This window comes from Pleurodeles waltl, chromosome 3_1 (assembly GCF_031143425.1).
Source record: "Pleurodeles waltl isolate 20211129_DDA chromosome 3_1, aPleWal1.hap1.20221129, whole genome shotgun sequence".
Taxonomy (NCBI): domain Eukaryota; kingdom Metazoa; phylum Chordata; class Amphibia; order Caudata; family Salamandridae; genus Pleurodeles; species Pleurodeles waltl.
Window position 1 is genome coordinate 704,578,028 of NC_090440.1, and position 14,951 is coordinate 704,592,978.

The following is a 14,951-nucleotide window of genomic DNA, read 5'->3' on the forward strand; positions in this document are numbered from 1 at the left end:
GGCTCTGAGGCTGCTGGAGGAGCAGGAATATGAGAAGCAGTACTTGGAGGAAGTGGAGATCATGGAGCCGCCAGGGGACCTGCAAGGTTTGGATATGGCAAGTGGTCTAGACAATTCCCCGGAGTGGGACTTGGCTTCTCCGGGGGAGTATACAGAAGAGGCTGCCTCTTTTCATGCTGTGGTACGGAAAGCAGCAGACTTTTTAGACCTTCCTCTTCCAGCGGCAGATGTTAAGACCAACATCCTTACTGAGGTGTTGCATCCAGCATCAACTGTTGCGGAGCCGCTTCTTCCATTCAATGAGGCTCCTATGGACCCCATTAGGGAAGTGTGGAAGAAGCCGGTGACTTCGACTGCTGTGAACAGGTCAGTGGTGAGACGATATCGAGTGGCCCCAGGTGATCCGGCGTTTTTGTCCAAGCACCCGACTCTGGAGAGTTTGGTTGTACAAGCTTCGTGTTCCTCTCGTTCTGCCCCTAGATCGTTACCAGGAGTTCCCGCTGACAGGGAGTCGAAGAGAATGGACCAGTCAGCTAAAAAGGCCTTCACGTCACGTAGCATGGCTTTGAAATCCACGAATGCTACTTGCATTTTGGGACAATACATTTATGCCCTTATGGATGAGGCTAAGGGGCACCCTGGATTGTCTAATGAGGTGCAGAACCTTTTGTCGGACGCTCAGGCGGCGGCGACCCAGGTGATTCAATCTGGGCTGGACACCTTGGACTTGGTGGCCAGGACTATGGGCACGTCCATAGCGACGAGGCAGCATGCCTGGCTGCGATCGTCAGGGTTCTCTCCTGATGTTCAGACCACACTGCTTGACCTGCCATTTGATGGAGACAACATTTTTGGATCGAAAGCCGACTGTGCCTTGGAGCGGTTTAAGGAGAGTAGAGCCACGGCAAGATCCTTGGGACTGCAAGCAGCCACCTCCTCTTCTTTAAGGTCATTCAGGAGGTTTAGAGGATTTGGTCGTGGAACTTCCTTTCGTGGCAGGCTCCATGCAGCAGGACAGCAATCTTCAGGAGCTCTCCATTATAGATCCTTCAGGGGCAGGGGTAGAGTACGCGCTAGAGGGGCCGCCCAGCAGCACTCTGCCTCTTCCTCCGGAGGGGTGCAGCAGGGAAAGCAACCTTAGTTTTCCATCACTCCCTGTTCACACATCTCCTGTAGGGGGGGGAGACTATCTCACTTTCTTTGCATGTGGGAGTCAATACCATCAAACTCCTGGGTGACCGATATTGTGGGGAAAGGTTATGCTCTTCCCTTTTGGGAGTTTCCTCCTCCCGTCCCTCCCCGCACAGCCTTCTGTTCGGAAGACCATCTCCTGTTACTGCAACAGGAGGTGCTATCCCTTTTGTCGAAAGGCGCAGTGGAGTTGGTCCCAGAGCAGGAGAGGGGTCAGGGCTGCTATTCAAGGTACTTCCTGATCCCCAAAAAGGATGGTCAGTTGAGGCCAATCCTGGACCTGAGGATTTTGAATTGGTTCCTCAAGCAGGAAAAGTTCAAGATGCTGACTCTGCCACAGGTTCTTTTGACGTTGAACAAAGGAGATTGGATGGTGTCCGTCGACTTGCAGGATGCATACTTCCATATTCCGATCCTCAAGTCGCACAGGAAGTATCTCCGGTTTGTGGTGGGGTCGCAACACTATCAATTTGCGGTCCTTCCGTTTGGTCTTACTTCGGCACCTCGAGTTTTCACAAAGGTGATAGCGGTGGTTGCAGCGGAGCTCAGAAGAAAGGGGATAGCAGTATTTCCTTATCTGGACGATTGGTTGATCAAGGCCAAGTCTCCGGAGCTCTTGCGGCATCACTTGCAGTCGACAACTCAGTTGTTGTTTGATCTGGGCTTTTCGGTGAACGTGCCCAAACCTCACCTAGAGCCCTCTCCAACACCTCCTGTTCATAGGGGTGGTACTGGACACAACATTGAATCGGGCCTTTCCTCCGCCGCAGCGGATTCTGGACATTCAGGCGTTGATTCCAATGTTTATGAATGGAGCAGTCGTTCCAGTCCTCAAGGTCCTTCGTCTGCTCGGTCTGTTCGCTTCTTGCATTCTGCTGGTCACTCATGCACGCTGGCACATGAGGGCCCTTCAGTGGTGCGTCCACAGGAAGTGGTTTCAGCACAAAGGAGATCTTGAGGATTCGATCAGGATCTCCAGAGACGCTGCAGAGGATCTTCAATGGTGGGCTGCGGTCGGCAAACTGTCGCAAGGAAGGCCGTTTTCGCTACCTCTGCTGGTGGCCACAGTTGTAACGGATGCTTCCACTCTAGGGTGGGGAGCTCATCTGGGGGACCTGGAGATAAGAGGTTGTTGGTCTCCAGTGGAACAGAGGTTTCACATCAATCGGTTGGAACTGCGGGCGATACGTCTGGCTCTCAAGGCCTTCCTCTCTTCCTTCGCGGTCAGCCGGTTCAGGTCCTGACGGACAATACTACTGCGATGTGGTATATAAACTAGCAGGGAGGAGTGGAGTCGTATCTTCTCTGCAGAGAAGCTGTTCGGCTCTGGTCCTAAGTAGAAAGTTGGCTCTGTATATTCTATTTCAAAGTAATAAATAGTGTGCATAGAGTCCAGGGGTTCCCCTTAGAGGTAAGATAGTGGCAAACAGAGATAATTCTAATGCTCTATTTTGTGATAGTGTAGTCGAGCAGTAGGTTTATCAGAGGGTAGTGTTAAGCATTTGTTGTACACACACAGGCAATAAATGAGGAACACACACTCAAAGACTTACTCCAGGCCAATAGGTTTTAATATAGAAAAATATATTTTCTTAGTTTATATTAAGAACCACAGGTTCAAGATTTTCAAGTAATACTTCAAATGAAAGGTATTTCACTCAGGTATTCTAGGAACTTTGAATAATCACAATAGCATGTACAGTTTTGACAAAAATGGCAATAAGCTATTTTAAAAGTGGACACAGTGCAGAAATCAACAGTTCCTGGGGGAGGTAAGTAATTGTTAAGTTCACAGGTAAGTAAAACACTTACAGGGTTCAAAGTTTGGTCCAAGGTAGCCCACCGTTGAGGGTTCAAGGCAACCCCAAAGTCACCACACCAGCGGCTCAGGGCCGGTCAGGTGCAGAGGTCAAAGAGGTGCCCAAAACAGATAGGCTTCAATGGAAACAGGGGTGCCCCGGTTCCAGTCTGCCAGCATTTAAGTACCCGCGTCCTCGTGGGGCAGACCAGGGGGGTTTTGTAGGGCACCGGGGGGGACACAAGCAGGCACAGAAAGTACACCCTCAGCGGCACAAGGGCGGCCGGGTGCAGAGAGCAAACTGCTTGGGGACTCTATTCTTTAGGTGAGGAATCCACAGGTAGTTGTATCCATCAGAAGAACAAGTTACTTACCTTTGGTAACGCCTTTTCTGGTGGATACACTAGCTACCTGTGGATGCCTCACGGTCCCACCAGCCTCCCCGTTGCCTGACTGGTCTTACCACGAATTCCTTGGGTGAGTGCCTGTGTATTGTACATATGTATATGATGATGCAATTTATATATATATATATATATATATATATATATATATATATATATATATATATATATATATATATATATATATATATATGTGTATATATATATATATATAGAAACGTGTCGATATGTATATATATATTTATACACATATTTTGTGTAGGTTATTTCTATTGATTGCGTTTCATATTATTGAAATAAAGGTTGGTATATAAGTTTGTTTGATGTACTCATATCACATCTGTAATGTCAAAGATCTCCTGTTCGTCTCAAAGGCACGTAAAAAAATGGTGATAACTGACGTCTCCACGTCGACGAGGACCTCTTATTGCCTGGATGACATCATACGGCGTTGCGTGGGAGTCCGGCAATTGTGACGTCATCGTCGACGTGCAGAGCTAGAAGAACATTTCTGTCGAGGGCTGGCGTGTGAGGAACATTCTTTAGGTGAGGAATCCCCAGGTAGCTAGTGTATCCACCAGAAGAAGCGTTACCAAAGGTAAGTAACTTGTTCTTCAGGACATTCAGGCGTTGATTCCAATGTTTCGAAATGGAGCGGTTGTTCCGGTCCTCAAGGTCTTACGCCTGCTCGGTCTGTTTGCTTCTTGCATTCTGTTGGTCACTCATGCGTGCTGGCACATGAGGGCTCTTCAGTGGTTCCTCCGCTGGCAGTGGTCTCAACACAGAGGAGATCTCGAGGAATCTGTAAAGATCTCCAGGGATGCTGCAGCGGATCTCCAGTGGTGGGCTGTGGACTGCAATCTTTCTCGAGGAAGGCCGTTTTCGCCACCACCACCGGTGACAACAGTTATAACGGATGCTTCCACTCTAGGGTGGGGAGCTCATCTGGGGGACCTGGAGATCAAAGGTCATTGGTCTCCAGCAGAATAGATGTTTCACATCAATCTGTTAGAATTGCGAGCGATACATCTGGCTCTCAAGGCCTTCCTCCCTTCCCTTCGCGGTCGGTCGGTTCAAGTACTGACGGACAACACGACCGCGATGTGGTACATCAACTAGCAGGGAGGAGTAGGGTCGTACCTTCTCTGCAGAGAGGCTCTGCGGCTCTGGTCCTGGGCTCAGGACCATCAGATTTGCTTGATGGCAAATCATTTGGCTGGAGTCTTGAATGTACGTGCGGACAGTCTCAGTCGGCACTTCTCAGCTGATCACGAGTGGCGTCTCCATCCAGACCTGGTCCTTTACATCTTTCAGATGTGGGGATCTCCTCAGGTAGATGTGTTTGCCACTCGGGGGAACGCGCACTGCCCGACATTCTGCAGCCTCCAGTATCCGGTGAAAGCATTGGGGGACGTGTTACAGATGTCCTGGTACGGCCAGTTGCTTTACGCTTTTCCCCCCATACCCTTGACTCCTCGGGTTCTGAGGAAGATTCTCCAAGACCGGGCCTAAGTCATCTTAATAGCTCCGGATTGCCAAGAAGGGTGTGGTACACAGACCGTCTCCCACTCTCACTGTGCCCACCGCTCTGTCTCCCTCACAGGGCAGACCTCATCTCGCAGGGGCAGGTTCTACACCCTCACCTCAAGAGCCTGTACCTTCATGCCTAGAGATTGAACGGGGCAACCGGAGTTCCTTTTCTCTCCCACCGGATGTAGTGGATGTTATCTTATGGGCCAGGCGACACTCCACTAAGACCATTTATGCCGGAAGGTGGGCAAAATTTGTGGTTTGGTGTGGAGAGACAGATTGATCCCTTGAAGGCCCACCTTTCTGACATTTTATTATTCGCTTTAGAACTAGCAAAGAATGGTTGTACAGTGGCTACAGTTAAGGGTTATTTGGCTGCCCTATCAGCTTTTCTTTGCCTCCAGGATCAACCCTCTCTGTTTAAGTCACCTATTGTAAATAGGTTTCTAAAGGGTTTGCTTAATGTGTTTCCACCCACGCCTTTTCAAATGCCTCAGTGGTATCTAAATCTTGTTTTAACTTACTTGATGGGTTCGCCTTTCGAGCCCATGCACTCTTGTTCGTTATGGTTGTTAGTTCTTAAGACTGTTTTTCTAGTTGCAATAACCTCAGCTATGCGGGTTACTGAGCTTCAAGCTCTTTCTGTGAAACCCCCTTTTACCTTGTTTTTCCCTGATAAAGTGGTACTGAAAACCAGGGCGGCTTTCCTGCCAAAAGTTGTCACTTCTTTTCATATGTGGCAAACGATTACCCTTCCATCCTTCTACCCTCCTCCTCACCCCTCAAAGGAGGAAGAGACACTCCATCGATTGGACCCCAGAAGGGCTCTCAGTTTTTACATTGAGAGGACGAAAGACTTTCGCCTTGAGGATCAGCTGTTCCTGGGATATGTGGGACAGCGAAAGGGCAGAGAAGTCCACAAAAAACCTGTCTCCAGGTGGGTCATTCTTTGTATCAAGGTTTGCTACTCGTTTGCCAAGAAAGTTCCCCCGGAGGGTATCCAAGCCCATTCCACCAGGGCTAAGTCAACCACTTCGGCCCTGGCAAGGGGTTGGGCGTCCCTCAATACCTTCGCAAAACATTACTGTTTGGATTCAGAGGTTAGGAGGGACAGCCATTTTGCGCATTCTGTATTACAGGATTTCTTAGTGTAATTGGGCAGGCACCCTCCTCCGAGTGCGGTACAGCTTTGGGACTCTATTCATAAGGTGAGGAATCCACAGGTAGTTTGTATCCATCAGAAGAACAAGTTACTTACCTTCGGTAACACTTTTTCTGGTGGATACAATAGCTAGCTGTGGATTCCTCACAGTCCCACCCGCCTCCCGTTGCCTGCCTGATTGCACTAGGATGTGTGGTATTTTTATATATGAATTTTATATATATGTATATTTTGGATGTTTTTCTCGCATTTGTCAATGATGTGTTTGATTATGTTGCATCGTGAAGGTTTTTTGTATGTATACATCTATTGGTGTTATTGTGGGTCGGTTCTCACCTGTTCGCCTCAGGCATGTAAAAATGGGTGAAACTGACGTCAGCACGCCGGCGAGGACCTGTTATTGGCACGGTGACGTCAGACGGAGTAACGTGGAGGCGTGCAATTGTGACGTCGACGTGGACAGCTGGGAAGAAGACTTTCCGTCGGATGCTGGCGCAAGGACGAATTCATAAGGTGAGGAATCCACAGGTAGCTATTGTATCCACCAGAAAAAGCGTTACTGAAGGTAAGTAACTTGTTCTTTTGGTATGTATTGCATTTTTCCTGAGTTATAATCTCTAATGATGCCTCATAGGACATTTCAGCATGTTAATGTTGTAGATCTTTGTCCTTTTGGGGCTACAGTGCCTCCTGTGGTTTATACTGATGCTGGGCTCAAGCGCATAGAAGCACTGGTGCTAGCGATCATACACGCAGTACTAGCTTCGGAGACCTGCCACGCTCAGGTGCCAACTATTTGTAACGTATTGTAGCATCACCTGTAAGAGACCCCGGTATAATTGCCCTGGGTAGCACTTAATGAATGCTGTCACCTGACCCCCACCCCTCTTGTCATTGCTCAGTGGGGCAATTGAGGGTGGCCTCACTCATACCATACCATTGAACTCTGTAACGAGTTGAAGAGGGTGAGGTGAAAAAGGAAGCAACTGAATGCTGGACCATGTGCAGGCTTTCTGCCGCTTTTTTTTAGCACTTGCGGAAGGAGGGAGCTGTAAACCTGCCTCTAGAGTCTATCTAGGTCCGTAGCTGAGGAGCTGAAATGACCTGGCACAGACAGCTGAAACATATGTAAATGGAAAATCTCATGTGCTGTGTGTGTATGTAAATGTTTTAGCTTGTTTGGAAGCGAAATAAGTGAGAGGAAGTGGGTGATATTCAGTGCAAGTGAGTGGGAGTGAATAAGTGTGAGTGTGTGAGAATGAGTGTCTGAAAGTAAGTAAGCAAGCATGTGCGTGTATGACTAGGGTAATTCTTGGCACATGGGACTCCAATAGCCTAGTTCTTGCACTGGCACATTCTGATGGATACAACTACCTGTGGATTCCTCACCTATTGAATACTCCCACTGCGCCAGCATCCAACGGAAATCTTCTTCCTAGCTTCTGCACGTCGACGAGGACGTCACAATTGCCCACGCGACGCCGTCTGACGTCATACAGGCAATAAGAGGTCCTCACCGACGTGCCGACGTCCGTTCCCTTTTTTCCGTGCCATTCAAACTACGGTTATTCTTCGAGGGAGCTACTGTTACTACTCGACGTAGTTACAGTTATTTTTGCTGATTTTGCTTTGAGACAGTTTACAATGTCGCAAAGAAAGTCTGGATTCAAGCCCTGCAACGAGTGCGGTGGCAAAATGTCGGTTACGGACCCACATTCTGACTGTTGGTGGTGTCTTAGTTCCGGCCACGACGTTGACAAATGTGACTCTTGTCAACGAATGAATCCAAAGGCCTTAAAAGAGCGTGAGGCCAAGCTCTTTTTGGCGAAGTCAAAGAAAAAGGAGAAAAGACATCACTGCAAGTCGTCTTCAGCGAAGTCGCATCGGCGTCATAGGGACTCCCGGCGTCGTTGAGAATCTCAACGCCGGTCGAGTAGGGAGAGATCGCGATCGAGGTCATCTTCGACTCAACGGCGGAAGACTTGGGAAGTTAGTCCCACCATCTCTCCCCAACAGCAGACGCCGTTAGCATCTCAGACTTCCCCGACTTCGCTGTCGTTGCCTGTGAATCCTCCTTCGGTGTTCAAGGTGCCTCGGTGTCAAGAGTTTTCTCCGGCTTTGCAGACGTCGGGATCGGCGTCGATGTCGCCTCCAACCCAGGCTCCTCAGTACCCTGCTTTCCCGGCCCCTGGAGCCAATATTTCCGCATTCTTGAATGCGATGTTCTGCATCTTTCAACAGATGGCTCCAGGTGGTGGACCGGCTGGTCCTTCGGGCCCTTTGGCCTTCAATATGGGTGCTCCGGCTCCGTTACGACCAGCACCCTTTATGCCCTTTCTTCCCTTGGGAAATGTGGGCTCGGCGCCGGCGCCTACGGCGTCAGCATTTCAGCCAGCGAAGCTGAGTAGACCTGTGGTTCCGGCACCGGAACAGACGACATGTCGACGCCGAGGATAGAGGAGAGATTACATTTGAGGAGGCTTGCTCTTCGCCTCCTTGAAGAACAAGAATATCAGAGACAGACATTGGAGGAAGGGGAGATTGAGGAATCTCGTGAAGATCTCCATGGCTTGGACACGGCTAGTGGTCTGGACACCTCTCCAGAATGGGACTTGTCATCACCTGGAGAGTATATGGAGGAGGCTGCAACATTTCATTCGGTCATCAGAAAGGCAGCTGACTTTTTAGACCTCCCTTTGCCGGTGTCTGAGCTTAAGCCAAACATTTTAATGGAAGTGTTGCATCCTGCCTCAACAACTGCAGAGCCACTTCTGCCTTTTAATGAGGCTTTGTTGGATCCGATCATGGAAATCTGGAAGAAGCCGGTGTCATCTTCGGCGGTGAATAGATCTGTGGCTCGAAGATATCTAGTGGCTCCTGCTGACCCAGGCTTCCTCTCCAGGCACCCAACTCCTGAAAGCCTAGTGGTTCAGGCTTCATGCTCAGCCCGGTCTGCTCCAGGATCGTTTCCAGCTGTGCCCTCAAATAGAGACTCTAAGAAAATGGACATTTCGTCAAAGAAGGCTTTCTCGTCATGTAGCATGGCTTTGAAATCCACTAATGCTACCTGTATTTTAGGGAGATACATTTACGCCCTGATGGGCGAAATAAAGTCGACTCATACTGAGGTGCCTCAAGAATTAATGAGCCTGGTTTCTGATGCTCAAGCAGCGGCAACCCAAGTTATTCAATCTGGGTTAGATACGACTGACTCTGTTGCCAGGGCTATGGGTACTGCTGTAGCTACAAGGAGGCAAGCCTGGCTTCGTAGCTCTGGATTCTCTTCTGAATTACAGTCAACCCTCTTGGACCTTCCTTTTGATGGCGATAAACTTTTCGGCTCCAAGGCTGATTCAGTTCTAGAGAGGTTCAAGGAGAGTAGGGCAACTGCCAAGTCTTTAGGCTTGCAAGCCTCTTCTGCTTCCTCCAGACTTTTTAGGAGGTTTCGAGGATTTGGTCGTGGTTCCTCCTCCTCCTCCTTTCGAGGGAGATTCCAGCATCAACCCACCTTTGCTCTCTCCTATAGATCTTACAGAGGGAGGGGTAGGGTCCGGACTAGAGGAACCACCCAGCAGCACTCTGCCTCTTCCTCTGGAGGGGTGCAGCATGGGAAGCAGCCTTAGACTTCCACCAATTCCTTCTCACTCCACTCCTGTAGAGGGGAGGTTATTGAACCTTCTCCACAATTGGGAGGTCATAACATCAGACTCCTGGGTCACCAGCATTGTGGGGAAAGGCTATGCCCTTCCCTTTCGGGAGTTTCCGCCCCCCATCCCGCCCCGCCGTCCCTACTGTTCAGAAGAGCATCTCCTGTTACTAGAACAGGAGGTTCAAGATCTCCTTTCAAAGGGTGCGGTGGAGTTGGTTCCAGAGCAGGAGACGGGTCAGGGTTGTTACTCAAGATACTTCCTGATCCCCAAGAAGGATGGTCGGTTGAGGCCAATCCTGGACCTGAGGATCTTGAATTGGTTCCTCAAACAGGAAAAGTTCAAGATGCTGACCCTAGCTCAGGTGCTTTTGGCGCTGAACGATGGAGATTGGATGGTGTCTGTCGACTTGCAGGATGCTTACTTTCATATCCCGATACTCAAGTCGCACAGGAAGTATCTCCGGTTTGTGGTGGGGTCGCAGCACTATCAGTTTGCGGTCCTCCCGTTTAGTCTTACTTCAGCACCTCGAGTCTTCACAAAGGTGATGTCAGTGGTTGTGGCAGAGCTCAAAAGGAAGGGGATAGCAGTATTTCCTTATCTGGACGACTGGTTGATCAAAGCCAAGTCTCCGGAGCTTGTGTTGCATCACCTTCAGTCGACAACTCAGTTGTTGTTCGACCTGGGTTTTTCAGTGAATGTGCCCAAATCTCACCTAGAGCCCTCTCAGCGCCTCCTGTTCATAGGGGCAGTTCTGGATACAACATTGAATCAAGCCTTTCCTCCGCCTCAGCAGATTCAGGACATTCAGGCGTTGGTTCCAATGTTTCGAATGGAGCGGTCATTCCGGTCCTCAAGGTCCTGCGCCTGCTCGGTCTGTTTGCTTCTTGCATACTGCTGGTCACTCACGCTTGCTGGCACATGAGGGCTCTTCAGTGGTGTCTCCGAAAGCAGTGGTCTCAACACAAAGGAGATCTCGAAGGTTTGGTGAGGATCTCCAGAGATGCTGCCACGGATTTAAAAAGGTGGATTGCGGACGGCAATCTTTCCCGAGGAAGGCCGTTCTCGAAAGCTCCACCTGTGGCCACAGTAATAACGGATGCTTCCACTCTAGGGTGGGGAGCTCATCTGGGGGACCTGGAGATCAAAGGTCTTTGGTCTCCAGTAGAACAGATGTTTCATATAAATCTGTTGGAGTTGCGGGCTGTACGTCTTGCACTCAAGGCCTTCCTCCCATCCGTTTGCGGTCAGTCGGTTCAGGTCCTGAAGGACAATACTACTGCGATGTGGTATATAAACAAGCAGGGAGGAGAAGGGTCGTACCTTCTCTGCAGAGAAGCTCTACGGCTTTGGTCCTGGGCAAAGGACCATCAGATTTGCTTGGTAGCAAATCATCTGGCCGGAGTCTTGAACGTGCGTGCGGACAGTCTCAGTCGCTATTTCTCAACCGATCACGAGTGGCATCTCCATCCGGATCAAGTCTGTCTAATCTTCCAGATGTGGGGGTTTCCTCGTATAGATCGGTTTGCCACTCAGGAGAACTCGCACTGCCCGTTATTCTGCAGCCTCCAGTATCCGGGACAAGGAGCGTTGGGGGACGCGTTTCAGATGACTTGGTGCGACCAGTTGCTTTACGCGTTTCCCCCCATACCCTTGATTCCTCGAGTTTTGAGGAAAATACGCCAAGACCAGGCCCAAGTCATCTTAACAGCTCCGGATTGGCCAATGAGGGTATGGTACACGGACCTTCTCCAACTCTCACTATGCCCTCCGCTCCGTCTCCCTGTCAGGGCAGACCTCCTCTCACAGGGGCAGGTTTTACACCCCCACCTATAGAGCCTGCACCTTCATGCCTGGAGATTGAACGGGGCAACCTGAGTTCCTTTTCTCTCCCGCCTGATGTAGTGGATGTTATCTTATCGGCCAGGCGACACTCCACTAAATCTATCTATGCTAATAGGTGGGCTAAATTCGTGAATTGGTGTGGAGAGAGGCAAATTGACCCCTTACGTGCTCACTTATCAGATATCTTGTCTTTTGCATTGTCTCTGGCACAGAGGGGTTGTGCAGTGGCTACAGTTAAGGGATATTTATCTGCCCTGTCAGCCTTTCTATGTCTTCCGGACCAACCTTCTCTATTCAAATCCCCTATAGTACTTAGATTTTTAAAAGGTCTCATTAACAAATTTCCTCCCACTCCTTTCATTATGCCTTAGTGGGATCTAAACCTAGTTCTGTCTTTTCTTATGGGTTCACCGTTTGAGCCTATGTATTCTTGCCCTTTAAGGTTATTAGTCCTAAAGACTGTTTTCCTTGTTGCAATTACTTCCGCAAGAAGAGTGAGTGAGCTGCAGGCTCTATCTTTTAAACCTCCTTACACATCTTTTTATGGGGATAAGGTGGTGTTGAGGACCAAGGCTGCTTTCCTACCGAAGGTTGTTTCACCCTTTCATATGGCCCAAACGATTACTCTTTCCTCGTTTTATCCTCCGCCTCATCCTTCGAAAGAAGAAGAAAGACTACACCGCTTAGACCCGAGGAGAGCGCTAAGCTTTTATGTGGACAGAACGAAGGATTTCAGGCTGGAGGATCAGCTCTTCATCGGGTACGTGGGAAAGACTAGAGGAAGGGCAGTCCACAAGAGAACACTCTCCAGGTGGGTCATTCTTTGCATTAAAATGTGTTACTCTTTAGCAAAGAAGGAACCCCCTGATGGTATAAGAGCTCATTCCACCAGAGCTAAGTCGGCCTCTTCGGCCTTGGCTAGGGGTGTTCCTGTGGTCGACATCTGCAAGGCCGCAACTTGGTCATCCCTCCACACTTTTGCAAAGCATTACTGCTTGGATTCTGAGGTTAGGAGGAATGGCCATTTTACACGGTCAGTGCTGCAGGATTTCTTGGTTTGACTATTCAGGCACCCTCCACTGAGTGCGGTACTGCTTTGGGACTCTATTCAATAGGTGAGGAATCCACAGGTAGTTGTATCCATCAGAAGAACGAGTTAGTTACCTTTGGTAATGACTTTTCTGGTGGATACATTAGCTACCTGTGGATTCCTCACGGTCCCACCCACCTCCCCGTTGCCTGTCTGGTCTAACCAAGTTGTTCTTGGATGTGCTCCTCTTGGTACTTAGGGGCCTGTACATATACTGTATATATTTATTTATGTATTTATTTATTTAAAAAAAAAAAAAAGATCTTGAATTGTTGGAATGTTGTGTTTATCTTCGATATTATTAAACAATGTTATTTGATTGTTTGTCTCAATGGCCTATTAGTCTCAGGCACGTAAAAAATGTTGGTACTGACGTCGGCACGTCGGCGAGGACCTCTTATTGCCTGTATGATGTCAGACGGCGTCGCGTGGGCAATTGTGACGTCCTCGTCGACGTGCAGAAACTAGAAAGAAGATTTCCGTTGGATGCTGGCGCAGTGGGAGTATTCAATAGGTGAGGAATCCACAGGTAGCTAATGTATCAACCAGAAAAGTTGTTACCGAAGGTAGGTAACTCGTTCTTTGGGGTAGTTCTTGGCATAAATGGCAATCATGGCAAATTAAGTAATTCTTGGCATATGACTCACCATAGGGTGATTCTTGACATTAGGGATGTAGGAATATTGTAACCGTAACCTAATTGTAGAACACTGTTGTACTGTCTAATAACTGCCAAAAGGTGAAAAAGAATACTGGTGCTGGTCCAATGTAGTTATTTTGGATGTACTCAGGGGTTGAACACCCACTGGCTGTTTTGAAAAAATATTGCTAGCTCTTGGGGAGCGTTGGATTTCATTTGCTTGAGATGATTAAAGTACTTGCATATTTAATGAGTGGCCTTTTAGAGTCTTTGAGGAAATGTACGTGAAAATTATGCTTTAAAAGGCCCTTTTGACCTCATTGTTTTTTTTTCTTCAAAATTTCCTTTGAAGCAAAACCCTCAAATACTCCTAGAAGTAATCAGGCTCGCTGTCTATAATTAGAGTGCCAATTTAAAAAATAACCAGCTATCACTGGTTATCACATTAAAATAGTTTCTTAACAATTTTCTGCAATCTTGAACATTGCTACAGGTAGGCCAACAATCCCAAATTTCACTTTTCTTGAAAAAGGATGAAATGTTGTTTGGAAAATGCTTCCTAGCTCTCCCACATAGGCTGGACTATTCAGTGCTTTTCTTTTTAAGAGAAGATTTCCTTGGAGCAGAACTAGGATTGCAGAGAAGTAACTTCATTCGTAGTGTTCTTAAGAACTGCCTGCTTCTCCAGACCAGAGCACCTGTTCCTTGTTTTTTAGTGTAGAGTAGGCTTCTTATACAAGTATGATATGACTCACGGTTAGCTCTGCTGTTACCTTGAAGACCCCGTCCTCTGTGTAGCCCAGCCTACTAACTTAGAAGCTTTTGCTTGTTTGAATGAATATATGTAAAACAAAATTAAAACTTGTGTATCAGAGATGAGGATGTGTCTATTTTCAGAACTGACAGCTGATGTTTGAAGAAAAGTGTTTAATTTCCACAACAGAAATGTAAAGCTATGTGAGTGACAAATCATGTGGTGTTGGTGAGACTTAGAACTAATATTTTGGTGTGAGGCTTTATGTATTACGCACGTAGAGGACTGCAACATTGACCAAGCCTTTCTTACATTACTGCTTAAAAACCACACCTGATGAACAGGATTGATAACTGCTTGTATCTTGCATATGTTGGCCACTAATGTAATTGTTAGTAATCCACCATACCAAAGAGAGTATAGGGGGAGGGAGCAAAATGTTGTGGCTAAAATATCACAGCCTAAAATATCGTGAACGTACGTTTACATAGGTAAGCATAGGCTTACTATATTTAACTTCACATTGTACATAAACCTTGACCTTATACATATTTCGTGAAAGTGCATACACGTGGAGTTAAGAATAGCAAATCAGTACTTACTTATGAACCTACCTTCTGGATATTTTGGTCCTCGATATTTTTGCCACATTTTTTTGGTCCCGCAGTAGTTTTGTCCTCAGTATTCTGTCACTCAGTTGATCTTGTTTGACATGGTCACTATTAAAACACTAATATTAGTGGCTTGGGTTGGTTTTCATTGACGTTAACTATCTTTTATAACAGAAAATGTTGAAGACCCCTGGTATGGAGCACTTGCTGTTGAAGCTATAACGTAATCTTCACTGTTACATTATTCACACTGCATTTGTTTTGAAGGTTAATTCTACT

At 47.8% G+C, this 14,951-nt stretch overlaps 1 protein-coding gene across 4 annotated transcripts in view; it reads left to right on the forward strand.

Annotated features, from left to right (window-relative positions):
• Nucleotides 1-14,951, forward strand: part of S100PBP (S100P binding protein) — a 464,083-nt gene that overhangs the window by 219,488 nt on the left and 229,644 nt on the right. The window lies entirely within an intron of this gene.